Source organism: Buteo buteo, chromosome 11 (genome assembly GCF_964188355.1).
Source record: "Buteo buteo chromosome 11, bButBut1.hap1.1, whole genome shotgun sequence".
Classification (NCBI taxonomy): Eukaryota; Metazoa; Chordata; class Aves; order Accipitriformes; family Accipitridae; genus Buteo; species Buteo buteo.
The window spans coordinates 13,648,469-13,672,160 of record NC_134181.1 but is presented as its reverse complement, the minus strand read 5'-3'; the positions used below and the strand labels follow the sequence as shown (position 1 = coordinate 13,672,160).

The 23,692-nt window shown below is 38.3% G+C and overlaps 1 long non-coding RNA gene across 1 annotated transcript in view; it reads left to right on the top strand.

The window, feature by feature from the left end:
• Positions 1–23,360, top strand: part of LOC142036688 (uncharacterized) — a 104,140-nt gene extending 80,780 nt beyond the window's left edge. The window contains exon 4 of the long non-coding RNA XR_012652199.1: positions 22,266–23,360. This is a non-coding gene — a long non-coding RNA (uncharacterized LOC142036688). The remainder of the gene's footprint in view (positions 1–22,265) is intronic.
• The last annotated feature ends 332 nt before the right edge of the window (positions 23,361–23,692 follow it).

The following is a 23,692-nucleotide window of genomic DNA, read 5'->3' as shown; positions in this document are numbered from 1 at the left end:
GCAAAATGAGACTTGATCACATGCCTGCTTTTTTAAATCATGTGATAGGAAGAAGCTGTATTACTATTCAGCATTTTTGTGCTTTATAGAGGGGAAATTTTGAACTCTAAGATTGGTGAGAACCGTGGATCAGCAGTGGACTACTTGCTATGGGCTTGTGGGAAAAAGGTTGGGAAAATGCCAGATGTTTATGCCCACATGCTGAAAGTACATCCCTTCTGACTTTGAGAGAGAGGTGGAAATGCCTTGTGGCATGGTTTCTGTGAAGTCTCACACAAGTTTATTATCCTTACTTTGTGGGAGTGGTGTACTGCTCCTTAGTGGTCCAGCCCAACAGTTTGCTCCAGAAATGCTTTTTGTTGCAGTAAAATACATATTGTTCTTATGCCTTTTTTTTAAATGTAACTTGTTTGAGAAGTTGCAATATGACAGGGTGTCCAAACACATGATTAACAAAATGTGCTTTGCCTCTTTTTCTATGATATGTAACAATGTGGGATAATTTCTTAAGGGACAGTGAATATGCTTCATGTATTTTGATTCACAGCTAGGATGGCTGCTTTTTTTTTTTTTTTTTTTTTTAGGGAAACCACAATTTGCAGAACAGTGAAGGAGTCTGTTTGGGAGTTAGAATAGTCTAATTTAAAATAAATTTAAAAAAGTATTCCAGGAAATCTGAAGGTAGCCCAACTGTTGGTTCTAGCTATTGAACACCATTCTCCAGTTGAACACATGGTCATATTGATGACTTCCTGTGATAAACGGGCTAATGTGGATCATCTTTTCAAAACTAATATAAAATGGGAAAAAGGAGCACATTTTACATATGGATTAACTGTGATTTGGTACTTGTACATATTAAAAAACCAGAAGTCTATAAGTAAGGCACTTTGCTTTGAACTTTTTAAAAAACCATCTTGTTCATTAAAGAAGTCCTACTCCTGTGAAGTTGCACATGCTGATGGTATTTGAACGTAAGCATAACCTTAAAATAAAACAAAAATGTAAAATGTCTGCTCCAAAAGAGGATTCATGCACTATACAAAGACTCAGTGGAATTCAGATTTCTAAGTTTTTGGGTGAAATGCTTAGTACTATAAAATTCTCCAAGCACCTAGGTACCTTACACAGGTGACTGTCCTTGTAGGTCCTGTGTACCCAGGACTAACACCTCTTCCTGCACATGTCCAGAGCTTCCAGGTTTTGCGTAATGGATCTTGGCGCTGAACACAGGATTCAGGAACTCAGCCAGGTACCTAACAGATACTGCAAGACTCTGCTCTTAGATGAGTGCTTTATTGGATGTAGGTAGAAGTGCTGTGTTTAATCAGGACTGTGGCACTCTAGGAAATTCTGGAGTGATCATATATGTAATTCATTTTGTTTCTGTTCAGCATTTGTGAGTCCTGTATATTAGCCAATTGTGAAATATTTGGAAAACACATCATTGAAAGTAACATTTCACATTTGTATTTTCCCATAAGTACGTTTAACTGTTAATGAAAGCCATGGGACTGAAAGCTGTTGAGACAGAAATCTTATTCAGGAGACTAGAGCTGTAGTGCTCTCTGACTCATTTGATCCTCCCGTGTCTCCTTTGGGATTCAGCCATTTTTAAAAGGAATTACAGATAGCAGTAGAAGAATAGCTTTGTCGCTGGCTATTCATTCCATGGTGTTTCAACATAGGGCACAGATTAATGTAATTTATTGTGTTGATTTTTGTTTTCTGGACATCTGCTCAATACACCCAAACTCCTTCTGTATAAGACTCTGAGGAGCCATCAGTTGGTAACAGTTAGAAAACATTGGGCTAGATATTCACTGGTGACTTGGAGGTAAAACTCTTTATGCATTGGATCTCTAGTGCCCTGAGCTATCCAATTGTCTGTGTCAAATAACCCCAATGTGCCTTGTGTCAAATATTACTGATGTCACTATTGACATTGTGTCAAAAAATGTCATACCTAATGCCTGTCACTGAAGAATGGTGGCAGAGTCAAAATTTGACAAAAAACACTTAGGGACAGATAATGAAAGTATTGTGCATCTTTCTTATTTGCCTCAAAGGGAACTAAGTAAATTGTGAGTGTCTACTCAAATTTTCTTATGCAGCACACATTTAGTGTTGTATGCCACAGAGATTACAGATTTAAACTTCCTAAAAATACTGGTAAACAGGGGAAGTTATTCGAAACAAGTTTAAAATGACCCAAGTTAGCATGCACAGCTGCAGTTGGTGTAGAACAGCTCCATGTGTTCAATGCGGTAGGTACCTTCAAACATACATACGCAGTAATGCAAGAGATACTGGGCTATGAGAAGCACAGTGAAGAAAACAGATTTGATTAGCCTCATTACACTTCCCTATATATTATTTTAAATATAATGGGTTGTCTTATAGCATTCTACAATTTTAAGGTCAGGATCACCTACCTGTGTGGATGTAGCCAAAGAAATATTTTCAAATGTCTCCAAAGAGACACATTTTCAAGGCTTTTTCCCTTATGGGTTTTATGGGATATTTTAAAATACCTTGACACTGATTTGTAGTTTGTTTGTTGGTTTTTTTTCTGAGGGTTTGAGTATTTTGTTTTTAGTTAGTAGTATGTCTGAGTCTCTCTGGCTCATGGAATCGGGGTCTGTATCCCTTTACCTTCAGAGGCAGCATCAGGAAGTTCTGCTGCTCTCAGGCTGGACTGTGGGCAGCAGTATCTGGCAAGAGTTTGGCTTTGAGCAGACAATTTCTGTAATTCCAAAGTACTCCTGTGAAGTAGTAGTCATAACAATAAATTAATAGTGGACTTTAAAGCAACATTATACTCTGCTCCTAAAGCAACTGCCTCCAGTTTTCTCAAGTAGATGCCTCATGTTGCCCTGACAGCCTCTGGACTTGTGACTTGTGTGAAGTGGTGTCAGCTTGTGTTGTCCAGGCAGTCTGTGTGATTTGTTAGAGCCATGAAGTCAAATCTTCTCAAGCAGTAAAGAAAAGTTAAGAGACAGTGCTTTATGTATCTGTGAAAAGGCTGACATATTGTGAGCTGTTTCAGTTTTGTACAGCTTTCCATGAAGTGAAGGAGTTATATGCAGACAGTAAACATCCTAATGTCTGGGTCAACATACAGAATCAATTACTGCAGAGCAGCTGTACTTTCAGTACCTGCACTGTGGCCTACCTGCACTGACTGCTGCTAATTTGGAGGCAATGCTGAGAGCTGATGAAAATCCCAGTGCACTGGGATTGTGGATCACCCAGTGCTGGAGTCCCATTTGGGTTCTTAGATACATAACTATTTATCTTTTTTTAAAGTGCTGTGAACTTTGAATCCATATTAACTTTATGTTTCTGAAACATCTTTGCCTAAACTACAGTAACAAATAGAAAATATGATGCTCTCAGATCACAAATAAAAGCTGGGCTGTAGAAAGAATAAAATCCTTCAGTAGAAATACTCAGGAAGGTAACAGAAACATAGATGCAAAGCATTTGCCTAATTACCAACATAATGGGATTTACCAAAGATGGAATAAATTAATTTTTTGGCTTCATTATGTTAAATTCATTTTTAAAAAATCTAGTTTTGGGCATTTTACCTCTGAAATATACAGTATTTTCAATTTCAGTGCTGCCAACATTTCTCAATTAAGTGAAATCGCTTAAGATATTAAGATGATTTAAGATTATGATGAATGGCTCATTTACCATCCTACATTTAAATAAACTCAGAGCACATTGAAATGTGTGTTTGAAAGTCTGAATTAGTACATCTGGACTCACCAGCAGGTTGTCTTCAAAATAGCAAACAAGAATCTTCCAAAGTTTTTCTGGGAACTTTGTGTAATCTAGATCCCGTTTCTGGAAGACTCCTTCCCACTTGCAGGCCTTCTCTGCTTTCAGTGTCTAATGTTCCCTTATCCCAAGAGAGATCCTCTGTTATGACTTTCACAAATATGCCATTTTTTAGTTAATAAATAACATAGAAGCTTTTCCTGACCTCGTCTTCACCTCCAAGGTGAGAAGCAAAGGAAATGAAGGAAGGAGTTCAGCCCTACCTCTGTAGATCTCAGTTCCAATCTGAGTTGTGGGATGGAACTGAGTGAGTTTTCTTTTCATTCTGTACAAATTTCAGACATTAAAAAGTTCTGTTTCATTGGCCAAGATTGCTCAAGCTGTTCTATTTGAATAAATAATACATATTTTGAGAGAGATTCCTGAACTCTGTCCTTTTGGCATTCTCTTGTGCTGATGAAGCTGTAGGTTAAATGCTTGCTCCAATTAAAAAAGGAAAAAGGACAATAAAAGGGTGAGCTCCAATAGGAGTGGGTGAGTGAATGTGCTCTACTAGAATAACCTAGTCTGATGCTCAGGTTACTCACTTATGATGTGTGAAGCTAAATACCTGATCTACCTTATTCAGATCCAGACCTGAATGTAAGCCTCTCCTACTCAAAGAGAATGTTCTTATTTCATTCCTCTGTAAGGTACCTGTGGGTCCTTTATTTTCCTTTTTCTTTTTTTCCTGACCACTACTTTTATGAAATCCTGGTAATACCAATTTGTTCTTTTCTTTGTAGGGCTTTCTGCCTCTGCTTGCCCTCTGTAGCAAAGGCTTGAATTCTGAATTTGTATTAATTCTGAAAACATTAATTCCCATAAAAAGAGTTAATGGCTGAACTTCTTGTTTGATAAAACACTTTGCAGAGTAAAGTAACGTGGTAAAGTTTGTTTAATATACAAATATAATGTTTCCATCCATTTAAAGTTCTCTTTTCCATATTAAGCAGTTTACTAATGAGAATACCTGTATAACAGTAATACTTTAATGGTATTTACTAACATAAATATTTGCTTTCTAGAAGCAATGTTACACAAAATTCCTGAATAGCAGTCTAAGCAACTGCTGGAATGTTTGAGGTAAGAAACCTGACCTTTGGGGAGGATCAACATCAGGAAAACAAAGTTTCTACTGTTTGTGACTTGTGTCTGTAGTGAGGGGGCTTGGAATGGCAGGAGGGTGACCAGCGCACACTGTGTCATGGCTGAAGCCCAGTGGAAAGTTCTTGTCATTATAATTACATTGATAACAGAAAATATTTTACATTAATTTCAGTATACCCTTATATGCTCGAAACATTTCGGCAAGGTCTTTCTGCAACAGATAAGGGAAAATAAATAGAAAGAGACCTTCATTTATACTAAATGCTAGGAGTTGCAAAACCTGTGTGGAAAAGAAGAATCTTGAGTCAGCTTTGTTCTAAATGTTGATGAAGTTACATGAGCTGCAGCTTGAAAGCAGAACAAAAAATGTCGTCTTTGAGGCATCATCTTTTCCACATAAATTCTGCTCCTTCTCCCTCAAACTTTGTAGTTGCCAGCTATTATTCTCAAGTGTTTGCATTCAACATGCATCATAAAGTATCGTATCCATGTTGCTGCAATTGATACTCAAGTGACTGTCCTGATATTTAATCAAAGCAGCTTTGATTGGGTGCAAAGATGACAGTCAGCAATAGACATGTGAAAGAGTGAAGTTTCACCAGTTGTTCCTCAACTGGAGGGCTTTTCCAGATTGTAGACAATATACATAAGCCTTCTAAAATAGTAAACCTCCCACAGGTTTATTCTTGGAAGTGCAGGAATTTGCCTGGTATATTCAGGTGAGTGTTGATATAAGACTGGGGCAGAAACAGTCAGGTGGTAAAATTTTTTCCAGGCTGGGCTTGCAGTTGAGTTATGGAATGGAGATACCCTTTACTCATGATGCCACTTCACTTATCTTAATTATTTTTATTTTAAGGATTTCTTTGCAAGGGGTCTTCTACTCTTTCTTTTTTTTTTCTTAGGAAAGTAGTCCTACTTAGCTTATTTATTTTTCAGCTTTAAAACATCAGCATTTTATAGATCTGAATTTCACAATGTGAGGATGATTGCTACGTACAATTTGCAAAATTGTGATTAACCAGCCCCTGTTTCGAGTCAGTTCTCCCTAATTCACAAAAGGCTTCCAAGAATAGTCTGCACAAAATTCAGTGTGCAAATTGTAGGGCAGATTTTTAGAGGGCAGTTTAAAGAATGAAGTCCTAAGGGTTTTATCTATATTTATATCTCTTGTTAAACCAAACTCTTATGTAAATGTTACAATCTGTAAATAACAAGCTGAGCAGCTTTCTTAAAGGAAAGATTGCATCCACATTTTTTGAGATTTGGCAAAATTATTAACTTACACAATAGACTAATATACAAGTATATTTGGAAGCAACTAATGCTAGGCTGTGTCTTCATCTGTATTTTATGGATATTTAAAGGTTTAAGAATACATAGACCTTTCATTTTCCAGTAAAAATTGTCTCAAATTGAAAAACACTGCCCTTAGTGATGTCTTGAAAAAAACGGAGATAGCTTTTGTATACTTTTACATTTTATAGCCATTAATGTTGTAGTAAATCTTGTATTATTGTATACAGTCTAGATTATTCTTCATTCTTTTGCCTTTGGACAGGAAAGAAATTACTGGCTTCCATCAGTGTTATTGGCAATCCCCATATTCTGACATCTGTTCCTTTCTAAACATTTTACCAACCTTGATGAAATGTAGTTTAGTGTTAGAAGCTGACTTGAAAAAAAAATTGGATGATAAAAAAATAACATTGATTAAACACCAGAAGTAATTTACCAATGACTATCAATATTTTGATGGCCACTGCAGTTTATTTCAGAAAAGCTAGACATCTTATAGAAATTTTAATCATATTTAATCTTTGAATTAAGCTGAATAAAGGAATTCTCATTTTTTAAATAGAAGGATGAGAGACTGATTTTTGCTCAATTTTAATTGAACACTTTGAGCTGTATTCCTGAGAATGTTTGGGGCATATTTTGTAGATGCCTTGCAATGCATATCTCCCAAAATTAAAAATCTCAAGTAATATTTTCTAATACACAGTGGAGATGTAATTTGTGGCTTTGCCCTTTCCGTGGAGCTGTGCCACTACAACGCTAGACCTAGATTTGCCCGTGCTAGACCAGGTGCTAGAGTAGGGGAGTCCTGCAGGGCACTCGAAGGAGTCTCAAACAACAAAGGTGGTAGGTTTCTGGTATACCACTGACTTTACATACATGCCTTCTTTATTAACTGTGCTTCATTAAAGTAAAGCAAAGTAATAAAAGGCAAGTGTGATTGTTCTCTTTCTGGTACCAAGTGTAGAGCAATTATGGTGTGTCTTTCCCTGTCCTGTGGGGTGGTGAGCTACAAGAGGACCCTTGCAAGAGGTTCCTGAGGATTGGGGCAAAAGAAGGGGTGAATGTTTCCTTTCCAAGGATTGGAACGAGCTAATTACATTGTGAAGGAGTAAGGTATGAATAATATCCTCTTGGGAAGGGAAGTATGGGGGAAATAAATTGAAAAGGGCTACTATAGAGTGTGTGTTCTGGTGTTGTAAAAGGTAGACATACAAGAGGATGGGAAGCTGTGATTAGATTTTTTTCAGAAGCACTTAGCAGCAGTCTCAGTGGAGCTGTTGAAATTCATGGGATTTGCTGTGGACTGGTAATGTTTGGGAGCAGAGTTTGGGCAATGCTAAACTATGCAACCTGTGTACTATGGGTGGATTCTTCCTAAGTGTTTTTCAGTGAGGCCATAATACTTCAAAAGGGGGAGGAAGGCATATTTCTGCAGCACTGTGTATGTATATGAACCACTGAGGACAAAATGAAATTGCAGCTCTTGATGAATTCACTTAGTCGCACCAAGATTTTCAAAGGTGGAATTACTCCTCTAGCAACAGGATCTTATAGGACTCCAAAGCTAGTTTTTGATTCCCTTACCTTTGAGAGTAACTTGAACCATTGAGGGTTCAAGGTAGTTGCTAGGCTATTTGAAGTGGAGGGGATTTGAGAGATTTGTTTTCTCCATTTTACAGAAAATTTTAATTTGAAGGAAAATTTTCCTAACAGACCTCCTTTAGAAACTCAGCATTTAATGTGAAAACAGTTTTCCTTTCATTTCCTAAAAGTCATGTATGGTGGCAGAAACTGAGTCGTCTAGGTTAAAGTGGTGTGTAAACTGACAATTTTTAGATTCTAGTACTCTGTGCTAATCATAAAAAAAATTCACACATTTCAGCCAGAGACCTCTCAGTATGTTTTATAAATTCATTCAAAGATGAATGAATTCTCACGGTTCCTTGCTGAGGATATTTAGTAGAGAAAGTAAACTTTATAGACTAAATGTCACTTTTGGGAAGTGCATTGTTTTTCTTAAAGTGGATTTTTTTTTTTCTTTCTGAAAATATGTTGGATTCAACTGTGCTTACATGTACCTACCAAGCGTACAGTCTGGTGGTCAGGAGACTACCCTGGGAAATGGGATGACCCAAGTTCAGATGCATGCCATTCCCGAGTCTGAGTGACTCAGAGTTAAAATATAAAAACAAGAATAAAACAATCTCTGAACTACACAAAGGAACAGGACTTGGTTCTCCTCTGCTGTAGCTTGTTCCTGTAACTACCAGGAGACGGAGAACTTGACTCCGTTTTCTTCCAACAAACTAAAGTCAGCATCTAAAAATTGTCCCCTAAAAGCTAGAAATTAGAGAGGGAGGAAAGAAAATTGTCATTCTGTAGTCATACTTAGTGTCTCTTGTTCAAGGATGGGGAAATGGAGAGGAAGATTCAGTTGTCTGCCCCAGTGTTGCACAGCTAAATCAGCAGGAGTCTGACATAGGGCCCAGGAGTCCCGACTAACCAGGGCAATGTTATAATCAGTAGGTGTCTGCCCTCCCTTGTCAGACCCATAATGCCTGATAGCCTTCTCATACCATCTCACAGGTTCCCTTTAACATATGGTTTCAAAGCTGTTGACGTTCACCTGCTTAGATATCTGTACAAACTACTAGTAGGAACTACATAAATATCTAACAGATGCACACATTCACCCTGAGATTAATGCATTCTGGGCTCGGACCCATCAGCATCACACCCCTTCACAATCGCATTTTATTTTTTCACTTGCTCATGTGGTGTACACCTGTGACATGCTGGCAATGCACTTGCTTGCAGTGAGAGAGCCCCTCAGGTTCAAAGCTATCCTTATATCTTTGTTCCCTTATGCGTGAACCTTTTGAGGTTTTCTCCTAGTGTTCAAAAGGCTTGAGCATGGCATTACATCTTTAAAACCTATTCTGACCCTTTTTTGAATATGCTGAATACAAAAGCAGAAGCAAAGCAAGGAGAACTAGATAAATAGATGCAGGGAGACATCATAAGGAAAAAAAAAAAAAAGCTCCTGAGCTTGCCAATATTACTTCATGTTTTTTATTGCAAACCTGTAAACTAACAATAGACCACCACCTCATGCAGCTGGGTGTGCGAATTGAAGGTGCGCTGAATATGTGGGCTTTCCAAATGTAGCACAATAACAGGAACACCTGTGCTAAATAACTTTGCATTGATTTTATTTTTTTGTTTTACAATATTCACAGTCCTTCTCTTTTACAAGTCTGTGTAGGGGGAAAAAAAGGACTTGTCAGTTTTAGTTTCAGTTATAAGACTTATCTCCCAAGGTTTGATGGAGCTGTTAGAAAATCACAGGGATTTACATGCACTAAACAAATGTAGGATTGGGTCTTAAAATGGAGGAGAGATTGTTCATCTTCCAGCTCCAGCTTTGCTAATGTACATTGTCTTTGGCTAACATTCTCCATACAGTTCAGTCCTGGTTTGTTTGTTTGCTTTGGGTTTTTTTGTTTGTTTGTTTTAAATGAGCAGCTGATGTTTCAATGTATATCTTAAGGCGCATCACTGATTTAAAATTATTAATATTCAATAATTCATGGTTGTTTAATGAAATGACATATCAAATCAGAAAAAGTAGAATTGAGAAATTTCCGTAACTTAATTCTCATCACTGCAGAACCATGTAGTTACTATTGCTGCTATTATTATTTGGAATTGTAGATTAGGTTTAGTGTTATGTGTGATGTTAAATTTCAGGGATAAAAAAAAGATGCTTTTCACTGCCAAGAATTTACCACAACATTCTGGGCTATGAATCTGAGAACTATAAAGATGGACATCATTGGTAAAATTTAAATATACTTTTTTGGTGAGTTTGTCAGCAGTATAAATGGATCCCGGGGTTGCTCAAAGGGCTAGTTAACCTTTTCTCCTTTAACGAGACCTGAATTTGAGGTTCTCTTTCACCTGAGTACCTACCGATTTATGTCCATAATTTCTATTAATTCTGAGTCTCTCTTTGTTACATTGTTGTTACTTGAAATGGAAAATATTGGTTACAGTCCAAGAGAAAAATTTATAGCCTGTCACTGTAGCCTTGTGCTTTTTCAATACAATAATACAAATGCGTTCCCTCTTTGTGATAAGTGTATTTTTCCTTTTACTTTCTCATGCGATGTTCAGACCCTTTCCAGACTTACTTTGTCTTTGTGGTCCCAGAGATTCTAAACACTCAATGAGCCTTTAAAGATATTTCTTACCCTTTAAAGCACGGGGAGCAGACTCTTGTTCTCTGTCACACTCAGGCTGGGATTGCAGGAGGCAGTTTTTATCTTGTATAGCTAAAAGTTGGGGCTTGTGGTACTTTCCTGTTAGGTTACCTTATAACCTTGTGAATATTTTCCTACATTTTCTATGGGAAATACAGCATCCTCCAATGTTGGAGAAGGCAAAAAAAAAGTTTTCCAGGCCCAATCGAGCTCCTGTTGTTGCGTTCAGTGAGGAGAGGGAGCTTAGGAACACAGAAGTGCTGCATGTTTTGTAAGCGAGAAGGAGACCCACTGGACAAAATTTTCTTTCCAGTAATCAAGGGAAGATGGGAGTCTCGCTGCAGTAATGTGGACTCCTCTAATTACCACTTCCAAGTTATTAGCATCTGGAGCCCTTTTTCCCTTTCCTATCTAGCAATTACAGAGTGGGATAGATTAACGTGTTGCAGAAGCTGCATAGTGGACTAAGTTTCTCACTGTTGGCATTTGGTTGTTTGCTGAAATTGGTACTTTCAGCTGAAGTACAGGCTTTTTACCTGGCCTTGAATCCTAGGCTGTTCTCTTCATAGATAATGTATATTCAGGTACCACACGAATTATCTATTCACTTCTCTGCTCCCTGCCCCCACCAAAGAAAAAGCAGCACATCTTAAAAAAGCCAAAGAGAACCAGTCAGACACATGTTTTGCACATGAAGAATCACGTCTATGGTAAAATGGGATCCATATGTGTGTTTTGGATGTGAGCATCAATGCTCAGTTTAGCTTTGCCCACATGCCAGGGCGTGTGCGCCGCTGCCGAAAGCTCAGAATTTTCTTGCTAAATCACACACAAAATTTGAACTCGGGGTTGCGTTAGAGTCATAAGTTCATAGTTTTCTGTTGTTTCTTTCCCCATGTATAGTGTCCTTTGTTTACAAACCAAATCCTCTCAAGATTAAACTTTAAAAAGACTCTGTGATTTAATGGACTTAGGATCAGATTCTAACCTCCAGCGTGAAACGAGCCTGACTGTAGCACTCAATAGCAATAGAGGATTGTTTGCAGTTGTGAAGCAATGACCGCCAAACATTATTCAGAAAAAAGATGTTGGGACTAATTTTTGCATGGATGAAATATTCAGATGAATGTTAAAAAACTGAGTAACAATAAACAGCGACATACACAAAGGGTGAAAGAGAAATTACTACCATTCCAACATACCATTGCACATTTAGGTTTTTTTTCCCCAACCATATATATCTTAGGGAGAGCTTCATATAAAGAAATATGCTAACTTGAAGCTATCTTCTGCATATGTCCTGCAGAAGGATCTGGACAGATGGAAAATTGTCCTGGATGAATATGTTTGCAGTTTTAAAATTTATAAAAAGAATTGTCTTTTCAATTAATCTTCCAGGTTTTGGGCTTGTTTATGCTTATACATTAATTTTATTCCTTCCTTTCACTTTCCCCCAAATCAAAACAATCATGTAAGTTTAAGATCAGATCCTTGCTATTGCTGAGGTACTTTGTACTCCTCTGGCAGTGGAAAGCATCTGTGACTTCACTGGCCTCCAGAGGATTTGAAATACCATCTCTAAGACAATCCTTCGTAAGTGGCGGCAGTACCAACAGTACGCCATCTCCTTTCTCTCTCTGAGGATATACTTGGAGCAGGGGGACAACCTGTGACGATCAGATTAGTTCCCCATTGAATTCAGGTAAAAAGGATGAACTGGCTAGAGAACACTTCTGAAGCTTGTTCTACTGTACACCAGGTTGTTAGTTGGGTAATCCGAAGATTATTTTGGAGACCAGTGATATTCTGCCATCACATCTCAGTTATTTTCAGGACATGGGAAATGAGGTTCAGATTTCAAATATGGAAAGATCCTTCCTGTGTTTGAACAGAATTTAGCTGCTTTGGGGGTACTAATGCTGTGTAATATAAATAAAGCAAATTTGAAAGTAAGTCAGGCAAAAAGGAGGTGAGGAGGGGAGAGATGCCTTTGTGGCATTTATTTTCTTGATTCCTTTTTCTTGTCATCATGGTCTTGCTCCTGAAAGATACAGCAAGCTGCTTGCCACTAGCACTTCATTATATAGTAACTTTTGAACCTTCCTACTGGGGCTAGGTGATCAATTATTTCATAAAGAAAATGGGGTGTTTTTTCAAAAGCTGTGTTTTATTTTCATTAATAATTATCTCCACATAAGTCTTCAATTTTGAATCTTGAATTGGACACACATGCATGCTGACTTGCATGTAAAAGATCTGTGACAGCAGTGACATGATGTTTCCATACCATAATTATTCTTTGAATCAGGCCCAGAGTCCTTGGGAGATCCGGAAAACCTACAAAAAGCTGGTTTGCTTTTACCTATGGGACTCAGAACTCAGCTCAGGTTTTTATGTCATCAATAAATCTTTTTTTTTAATGGGAGGGAAGTGCCTTTAACTTCTTGTTGTCTTTGTATTAGAGAGCTGTTTCTTAAAACAACAGACATGTAAAAGGAACACCATCAGCTGGAGATCTGGTCAATGTGAGTGTTTTTGTGAGTTGTTCTTGCATCTTCCCCTCAATGTTCTTGTTAAGTTTTGTGGTCTAACAGTCATATTTCTCAGATTCTTCAATGGAGTATATACTTCACTCATTTGTTGCATAAGCAATCCATCTAAAGATACGATGGTTTTGATTTTTCGGAGGGGAAATGGTTAAGCTGATTTTACCAAGGTGCTATTGTCTGCAGAATGTATAAAATACATAGAAATAGCTTCACTTCCTATCAAGTGACCTGAATATTTTATCTTTAAAAATGTTATTTAAGAAACATAGACAGATTTTTCATCTTCAAGTTGATCTTTTAAAATCTTGTCATGGCTCCATAAAAAATCCATACTTCTTATATACCTTAGGTAATAATCTTTACAGTAACAGTAGATCCCAGAGAGTTTCATGAGGACTGTGCAGTAGGTCAGGACTATGACTGTAAAAAGCACCTGAAAATAAGGCTAAAAGAGATCAATCCAGGTAACTGTTGGTAACTTTGGCCAAAGAATGAGAAATATTATGGCTGCTCGACAACCAGACCTTGTGGAAGCCTCAGGTAGGAGGTCCTTTCATTTTGATGAGTATGTACCTTCTTTGCAAGGGTGTTATCCTTTCAGCTTATGTATAAATTCACATACATTTCTTTAGAAATAGAAAAATTGGTGCCTGCATGAATGCACATATGAAATCTTGGTTTATCTTCATATAGATGGTAACTGCCATATGTGAACCAACATGACCTCTCTGCCAGTTCACAGAATCCCATTGTTTCTGCCATGCAGCCCTGGCATTACGGAGGTGAACCGGAGCACTACACGCTGTTGGAGGACTACATCAGCAAATCAGTGGCTAATAAAGACAGGCAGCAACAGCAGCAGCAGTGTTGGCCTTCTCCACAGCAGGGTACCACAGATGTTTCAGATAACAAAGTGAGCTTCACTGACAGAACATGTGTGTAATATATAAAATAATGGGAACCGAAAAAGGAGGAAAAAAAAGAAAAAGGCCACTCCAATCCACCCGTGTAAAAATGTTTTTTATTTGTAAGTGAGCAGATGAATACAAATGTTATCTGCTTACACAGAAGTAAAAAATAGCAGGCTGATGTGGATGAGAGACTTTGCATGTTTTCTAGTAAAATAGATTATGCATTGAAATCTTTTTCTTGTCCCTCAGGTGGGTCCCTTCAGCTGGGGTAAATCAATGCAATTTTATTTTCTAGTAATTATACTTTTTTACCTCCTCTGAAGATCTGATTGTGCTATGGTTGGGGGGGGATTATGGCCAAAGTTTCCTGTGTAACACTGTGGAAGGCTGAACAGTTTTTGGACAGTGCCAGCTCTACCGAACAGTTGCTACACTGAGTTTTGCAGAGTGGATCTGGAGAAACAGGAATATGCAGTGATGACCCACAACTACCAGGAAAAAGCCATGAGCAGTTCTCAAGTAAGATAATTAGCTGGGAACTGGAGGAATTACAGCAGAAATCCCTGTTTTTGTGATATAATAGGCTTACCCTCTACTGTTCAAGTGTCCCAAAGTAATAAGATCAACCTCATAGTTGAGAAATCCTTGGGTGAAGGAGACTTTCATAGTCCTTTCCCGCACTGGTCCCAAGGGCATGAACAAGGAGCATGAATGGGGCACCCTAGAAATTGCTGGGCCACCCAGTACCACTGGTGTCTGGTGAGTGCTACCAGAGCGTAAGGGTCCCATATGACTGCGTGTGTGGCCAGCTGAACAAGGGTTTGCAAACAGGTTCGGAAGAAAACCCAGAATGCCCGGTCGTCCCCTATGTGCCTTCTCCACACCTGCACTGCACTGCCAGCACTCGTATGCCACAAACGAGAGCTGCCCAGGAGTGTGCAACTTGTTAGCCTGCTTTTGAAGAATAATAGACAATGGGATTCAGCATGATGGAACAGGAAACTCCTATCAGAGGCTAATAAATGTTTCCTTGTAAAATGGGGAGATGCTTATGTGAGTCCAGATATAAAGTGAAAGTAAGACAGCCCCCAGAGGAATTACTGAGGTAATAAATGTACTTACTAGGGCAGTGTGTGCCAGAGCGAGACAGAAATGGGCTAAGACCAGAAGAAAATTAGAACCTCAAGTGCAAGCTGCAGCTCAGTGGTCAGATGAAATTCAACCCTTTCCTCTGAGAAAAGAGTATCTGCTGGTGACTGACTGACTTGATTATCTGGGATTGGCGTGGCCAATGAAAAGAACAACAGTGTATGATTTCTGCCATCTGTCCTGTTTTAAGAAATAAGACATGAACATAGAATATGGTAACCAGCTGAAGGAGGATTTGGCTCTCTAGACATACACATTTTTATGTACAGATTGTGGTGTTGCAACTACACTATTGCAATGGGTCAGGGTCTGTTCGGGTGTCAGATTATTGTGGTATGTGACTCAACGTCGCAAGGTGGCTAAGATCCATTGAGACTGGCTATGGGATATGTGGTTTGGCCCAGCACTATGCTCCTCTGCATGTACTTGTGTATTTTTTTACCTTGTTCAGAATAATCTGAATTGTGAGATGTGAAGGCACACATTTATTCACAGTGAAATCAACATGAAATCAGAGATGAATGATCTATAGTAGATGTTTTTGAAGCCAAAATATAACTACAGGCTAGGTAAATTGCTGTGAAAAACTTGTGGCTATATATGTGTTGTGGTGTCTTTATCAAGGTTTATGTTTTCACTCATTCACTAAAGCAAGGTATGTAAAAGCAGGAGTTCTGTACTGCATTCTTTAACTGAAGAAAGTAAAATAAATCCTGATTTTTTTTAACCAAAAAATTAAAAATATTTTTTCCCCTCTGAGTAGAGTCTTATAATTGAGATCCACCTTGAACATGCCAAGGTCAGAATTCAAGACGCAGAATATGCTCATCAAGCTGCCCAACAAGATACCTTTATTCAGCCAAATTGGAAAACTTGTGTGTAACTCAAAAGATCAGAATAGAGTCCTTATTGAGCAAGGTTAGGAGGGATAGAAACAATCGGCTTATATAGAGTATTTTTACTTCATAGGAATGTGGTTCTGATTGCTGAAAATGTATCCTTTGCATGAAGTACAAGCATAATCCTATGCCTACTTTGCCCTTTGAGTAAAAGTATGCTTAAAAGCAATTTCAGGGGGGGGAAAAAAGATCTATTTAAAGCCTGTTGAGCAGAATATCCACTTATAGAGGGAAACTATAAGTGAATAATGTTAATGGAGTTCTGTTTTGTAAAACGCATAGGACAACTAATAGAATCAAGCTACTATAACAGTGGATGATTGAATTACATTTAAGAGAGTACCTAATTTATGACCTTTAAAAATAGTTTTAGAGCTGCCTTTTTTGTAAATCCTAGACCTTCTTCATACAAAAGTTTTTAGGATTCTCATCTCTCACTTTATATTATGGTCAGAAGACCTTTTGTGCTATTGTACGTCAGTAGTTCCATTAAAATATTTAAGTAGGCTAATTACTGAAAGAAAAAAATTGCTCTCTGGAGAAAATTATTATACCTGTTTATTAGTGTGGGAGAACTTCTTAATCTGGGAGTAAATTTTAAGCAATAGCAATGAACGATGACCAGACCCAGGACCCCCTCAGAAAAAAGGAATTAAGCCCTTAAATAGTAATTATTGAGTGTTTTCCCTCAAAACAATAGTTTTATAAAAAGTAGAAGTTTGTGTGTAACTTCCACCAATCACTGGCACATTAGATACAGGAACATGAATTTTTATACTCCCATCATTTTTCTCCTCCCATTTAATTTTACTGCTTGTTTTCTTGCTGTGAAACTCCTTGATTCGGTGTTATCTTGTGCAAAGGAAACCCCCAAATTTACTGCACATTTCATTGAAACTGTTTGTATTTTTACCAGTTTTGAAGAGGTTGCTCTTGCAGACATTTGACGCTGATTTTTTTGTTGTAGTCTTCAGGAAGGTAAAACGAATTTGAGAGCACTTCCATGTAGCATTGGGTTTTATATAGAGATTCTGTGTAGAAATACCCTTCTAAAACTCTCTGTTAAGTTTTACATCATTCCTTAAAACATCCTACAATTTTGTTAGCTTTTGTGCCGGAGGGTTATGCCTGCTGCGGTGTCATTCATTGCTCATCTTAAAAGCAGGCAGAGAACAAAGGTGGAATAAACTGCTAATCTTCTGGATAAGCCAGACATTATTATTGAGTGGTATATGGGAATTTAAGGCACCGATCCTTAAGAGTGAGAGGTGCAGGAGAGGGGCTGCAAGGCTGCCAGAAGCAGTCACTTCCTTGTAGCATCCTGGTTGCCAGAGTGCTGGTGCGTCATGCTGTCTTAAATGTGGCTTTTGCCTGCTGGGTGCAATGGAGCTCTCTGTGGAGCATCGCATTTCCAGAGAGTTACAAATGGAACTGGCTAGTTTAAGAATACGATCATTTGATTATTTTTTTTTAGCTAGAAAGACCCTAGCACTTTATAGGTCTTGCTTGTTCACTACAAAAGTGCTGTGCCACAGCTCTGCCCGAGTTCCCGTTGAGGGAACCTCAAAATTATTACTGCTGCAGAATCAGAGCCAAAAGGGCTGGACTGCATGTGTACAGCTAAGGAACAGACTAAAAAAGGCAGTGACATTTCTGATGTCAGTCATACTTACGGTTCTGTACTTTAAAGTATAAAATGTATTGTTTTACAGAGAAGCTCCATTATAGGTCAGCCCTTGTCTTAACCAGCCACTTGAAAGTGGCCCCACTTGACTCCCAATACAATTTACTCTGACCATTAGTTAAGGACCGTTTCTGCTATGTCTGTGGTGTTCACAGCTCCATATGGTGGTTGCTTAAGGCTGATCTAAAAGTAAACAAGAAGTCCAGGGTTTCAGTCACACAAAGGTATGGGACTCCGTCTATAAAATTAAAGAAGAAATTAAATGCAAGGGAGGTACTCTTTATTTTACACCAAATATGCCAGGAATCAGAGATTGTGTCTTACTTCTTTTTATGTCATTCTTGTTGGTTCATTGTCATACTTTTTCTAAAGTAAAACTATTTTTGCTTTCTTTTTTTTTTTTTTTGCGATTTTATTGCTGCTTTTCTGAAAATGAAGTTACTGCACTATCCTGTACATTCAGTACTTGTGACAAGGAGAGATTCTGGCTTTGCCCCAAACTGCTTACAGTCTGGATACTTTTACAGCGAACATCTCTGGAGCAGTGAGGAACATTTTTGTGAGGATAAGAGAGAATGTCAGGCTAAAGCACCATAAACAATTTCTAGTCCTCAGATAATCGTCCTGTGAAAGTTTCCAGTGCTTCCAGTTTCTTCCTACCACCCCTGTTTTCAGCTATCAGTTATAGAATCTGGACTTAATATTGTTAATTGCATAGTAAACAGAACAATATTGTTTGCCCCAAGACAGATTACCATTTCTCATTACAGAATTCTCATAGACCACAAATCATTGATACCATCTCCACCAGTTATAATAAAGTTTATCTTCAATCTGATAAAAAGCATGTACTGAATAATAACTGTTGCTCTTATTGTAAGTGGTTTAAAAACATGCTTTTTTAAAAGCTGGGTAGCTCATTGAAGTTACAATTCTGCATTTGCCCCAGCAAAGAGAGGTGAGAGTTGCGGACATAAATGGTCAGACTTCCAAGCGCGACTCTGTGGGTGCAGCATGTGTGGTTGCACTTGACAACTGATGAACCTCTTACTATTACCACAGTCAACTAAAACAGTCAGTCCCACTTTTCCTGCATTTATCTGCGTTTGTACTTGAACCTGCTATTCATTGTGTTACGTATTTGCATCTTTAGCTTATTCATAGAGAATTAAAGTGCATTTAGATGCTCTAAGAAGGTTTATCCTTTCAGTTCAAATTGCAGAGATCCACAGTGGTCTGAAGGTTTCTGCCTCAGTCCCCAAGATGAGTAGTTACACCTGCAGCATTGCAAGCACAGACACTAAGTCCTGAAAACTGCCTGAAAAAAACAATCTCATTTTACTTATCTCCCACCACTACTTATGCATGCTCACAGCTGAAGAAGAAATAATTTAGTATGACACAAACCACCAAAATCCATAAAGGGAATACTGTGGCAGAAGTATGGATATTGTAATGCTTTTCAACTCTTTTGCACAAAGTGGAAATCTTCCAGTAGTGTGTTTCCAATCTTCCCTGGTGAATTTAGGTACTCTTTTGTGGGGGGCATTAATCTTTTAGTCCTAAATGTTTTTATGTCATACATACTAAGATGGAAGTATTTGCATCATTGCCTAAGTGACATTAACAAGATTGGCCAAATGTTAGCTGTCACAGGTGAATTTTGCATTTTGCTACCTGTTTCCATTGAGATCAGGCTCAGCCAGCAAGTTCAGCTCTAAATACAAACTTTCTCAAAGCCTAGCTCTGCTCCTTTCTCAGGGTAGCGCTAGTTTGGTGAGAAGTCCTAAAATTTGGAGCCAGTTTTAAAGTTCAGGACTTTATAAGACAACTGAAAATGTTGTGCAAGTCCATCAGGGTTTGGATCGGGGTGTGCGAAGTTGTGACTGAATCAGGTTCTAGTGTAATTCTGTGGGGAAACAAGGATTCAGCAGGATTCTTTCAGAGTTGAACCCCAAACTCATTAAAATATTACAATAAAGTAATTAATGCACATGGCCACTAGACACTCTTAAAATGTAAATTTCACAGCTGTAAGAAATTAGATTTGTTTAAAAATAACAGAAGGCTCAAGTACAAATTATGGAGTAAAAGCCTATAAAATTTCAAACTTGGTTTTAAGGCACAGGCTTTTTTTTTTTTTTAACTAGATCATTTACTTTAGCACTGGTATTCAGAAACTGAATTCCTTGTCTGTCTTTTGCCTCTGAAATTGTAGTCAGGCACCAGTGTGGAACTGATTCATTGGGAAGTTTTCTTATCAGAACGTTGGGCTTGGAGAACAAGGCAAATTTAGCAATGAGTCTGTGTCCCATCTGAACCCCATCTTGCATTCAGGAGGTGCCAGGCTTGCAGCTACAGGCACAATACTGTGAAGTTCATTGAATGCCAGTTTGAGTTGTTTGCACAGCTGGGGGGACAGGTAGTTCTCAGCTGACATCCATGTATTAACAGTTGTTGGGACCACTGCTTTTTCTCTGTACGTGCGTTTTGGCTGGCACAAGTATAACCTGACCAATTTGAGTAGTTCTGAGATGTCAACGCCCCTAAATCAATCTGTGCCACAGAGGCTAAGAAAATTAAAGCCGCTCCAATGTTCAGGAGCAATGGAGCCAACTGGATTTTACAAGGGATGTAACATACATCTTTTCAGTGCAGAGGTCTAATTCCAGATTCTCCAGCACTTTCTCACCCATCAGTGTTTACAAACATGGGCCTGACTATAATGCAAGAAAAGACTTCGACTAACGAATGTCGAGCAGTGTATTTCAGTCCATTTACGTTTGGAACACCACTGAAATATAGGGCTCCACAATGGCTTCTTGGCACACCAGCTTCAGCAGGGTACTGAAATGGTTGAAGGAAGGAATTCCAGTCAGAATATGTTCCAGATGAATCCTGTTGGAGATCCATTTCTAAATGTATGCTACGTGCCTAACTATTAAAAAGTTCAGATGATGACCCCTCTAATGTTATTTTAATGCTAGTTTTTAAAATGTAATTATAAATCAAATTACATTTGAGATCTGAAGCTGACAGTAGTGAGCTGGAACACTCAAAGAGCTGCTTTAAAAATAACCCCTCTCAAACTTTATTAGTGATTTCAGAAAGAGAAGTGCAAGTGGACTAGCCAGATTCATCCACACTGTTTCTGTCTGAGATAGGACAACTTGCTAAGTGTCAGTTGTTTTCTGCTTTACACAGACATAACAGGGGATCTTTCATCTTTACCTGGAAATTGCATTTCTAAAGTTTGAGTTTCTTTCTTTGAGCTTAAGCAGAAGGCATGAGCTCATTTAAATTGTATTTCCTCCTTTTCTCATTCTTTACCATAACCAATTTCTCTAAAGATTAAGATGTTTAAACACTGAACAGCAACCAAAAAACCAACTAAGTTGAGAAAAGCAGGCCATGATTTGGCAACAGCAAAATTTTTTGGCAACTCAAACAATCACAGGAAAGAAATGCACTTAGTGGCTGTCATTGTCTTAGTCAATGGCACCTGCTTGCCTGGGTGAAGGTATGTATGTATTTGAAAAAAAAGGCTGGAAAAGAGACCAGAAAGACATAACTGAGAGGATGTAAGCAATCAGCAGGGTTGAAATGTTCCATTCAAATAACGTCTGTAATGGTTTTGGTAACTTTGTATTTCTTTTTTTCTTTTTTCTTTTTTTCTTTTCCTTTTAGTAGATGTAAATGTTTGCATTGGATCTCCTGTAACTTGCCTAAAAATGAACTAATCCACAAAGATAGTGCATTAGAAAGTATAGCATTCAAATTTCCATTTATATAGATGTAGTTTAAGGGGGGGAGGGAAGAATCACTGGGTAGGTAGATCTGAACAAACAATTCATAGTGACTCCTTAGATACATTTTGGAGTTTTTCTTTTCTTGTGAATGTGGAAAGTATTTATTCAGTGGTTACTCACAGAATTCTTCAGTGAATAATACATTTAAAAAATCTTTATTTGTAGAGTTTTTTGTTTAGATTATTTATAAATTTATAGTTGTAGCTGGTTACCTAAATCATGTTATTTCTTCTGTTCCCTGATTGCATGAGTTACATATTTATGGGATTCAATACACAATGTAAATTGTGAGCATTACAGCTGAACACACATCTCAGAATTTTTGTTTGGTTGCTCAGTTACATAAATCAGCCAGTTAGAAGAGGGAGGGGATGTACCACATGATCTACTTAACCAGCTAATACTTTAAAATTTTGAGATTATATATCTGGAAGTATACATTGTGACCACAGTGCATAGATTATATAAATTGAGTGGTATTATTTCTATTCCCTGATTAATGGTTGATGCTGTTACATCTACAGAATGAATGTCAAATTCAAACTTCAATTTGAAATTTGAAGTCAATGAATATGTAAGTGTTCATTCTGGATGTTGACTGTGAAGACGTGCTAATATTGGTACAGCACATATGCTCCAAATTTTGCAGACAGACAAAACCAGAAAGTAGTTACGTGTTCCTAATGCCGTTAACTCAGAATTTTACTTTGAATTACAATGTTTTATACTGTTTTCTCAGCTCTTATTTTTACTGTTTTGCAGATGGGGAAACTGAGGCAAAGAGGTTAAAGGATCTCTCCTGGGCCACAGTGTGTTGACATCTGTTCCCACTCCCTAGACATGTGCACAGACTACTAGACTTCACTGCTCTGACTGCAGCAGGTAAAACGGATTATACATACAATGTGATCAATTCTTGAATTGACTTAAATATTTCCCACAAAGGTGAGAGATGCCCAAATATGTAAATATAAGATAGGTATTCCAGATGAATCCCTGAAAATCATGTGAAACAGACTGTTCCCTGTTACAGCCACAGAAAAATCATGGATGCAATGGTGTGTCAACTAACAGCTAGAATGTATCTGTGCATTAAACAAACACCTTTTTTTCCTGACAGTCATTAAACAGCTCGTGTGGTGGGTTGAAGGCTTGTTTTTTTTCACCCTCAAATAACGCTCTTTAAGCGTGTAAGGACACCAAATACCTGACTTAAGATGCTTTTTTTAATTGGAAAGACTATGGTGGCAGAGGAGAATATGGGTGTGATGGAGTATGTTTAGACTTTGTTCAGAATTGTGTAGACTATGTTTATACTGCAGTTGCTGCAACTTTTGCAGCCATAGTCATTTAGAAAGCTTCACAGTGCAGTACAGCCCACGCAGTGCCTGCTTTCCAGTTTCTTAGAAAGCTTTTTGGCATCTGAGCTAGCCAGTTCAAAGCATTCAGGAGTTGCAGTTGCCCCAGTGAGTGCAGTGTAGACATACACAAAAAAATTTGCTCCATAACATTGAAGGCAAAAACTTCTTGATCATGGTTAAGATTTGCATGAGTAAGGATTTTCAGATTTCTTCCTGTGTGAGTAGAGAACCCTAGAAAGGAGGTCCTAGACTCAAATGGATAGGGCACTGGTGCAATTCTGTGACAAGGTTACTGCATCACTTACTGGGGCTTGGATCCTGTCACCCGTTCTCATGATGTGAACTGCCTTTCTTGTAGGGGTAAGGGTAACACAGTTTACCCGTGAATTTATCTGGATTCATTTAGGAAGTGTCATCAAAGCTGTGTGCCAGATCTCTATGTGTAGGGGTCGGCGTTCGGAAGATCTCGCGTTGTCACGGAAAGTTAGAGGGTTAGTCGCAGCCTTGTGATGTACCTGTAATCCCGCCTCCCCTTGTTAGTATAAAAGGAATTAACTGCGCAATAAAAGGCGGAAGTTGGTGCTCACACTGCGTGTGTTATCTGTCTCTTTCCCTGGTCCGGGCCGACCAGTGATCTAAGCGTGGCACCTTGATATGTAGCGAATGCTACATCTATGTGGTACAGGAGTCACGCCAGGGGGTAGAGTCAAAATCCCTCCGTGTGTTGACAGACTGCTTGCTTTTTCTTCCCCAACACATGGAGTTGAAGATGGAGAATTTGTAGACCAGTAGAGAGCAAAAAGATTGTTGCTTTTGATGAGTTTCTTT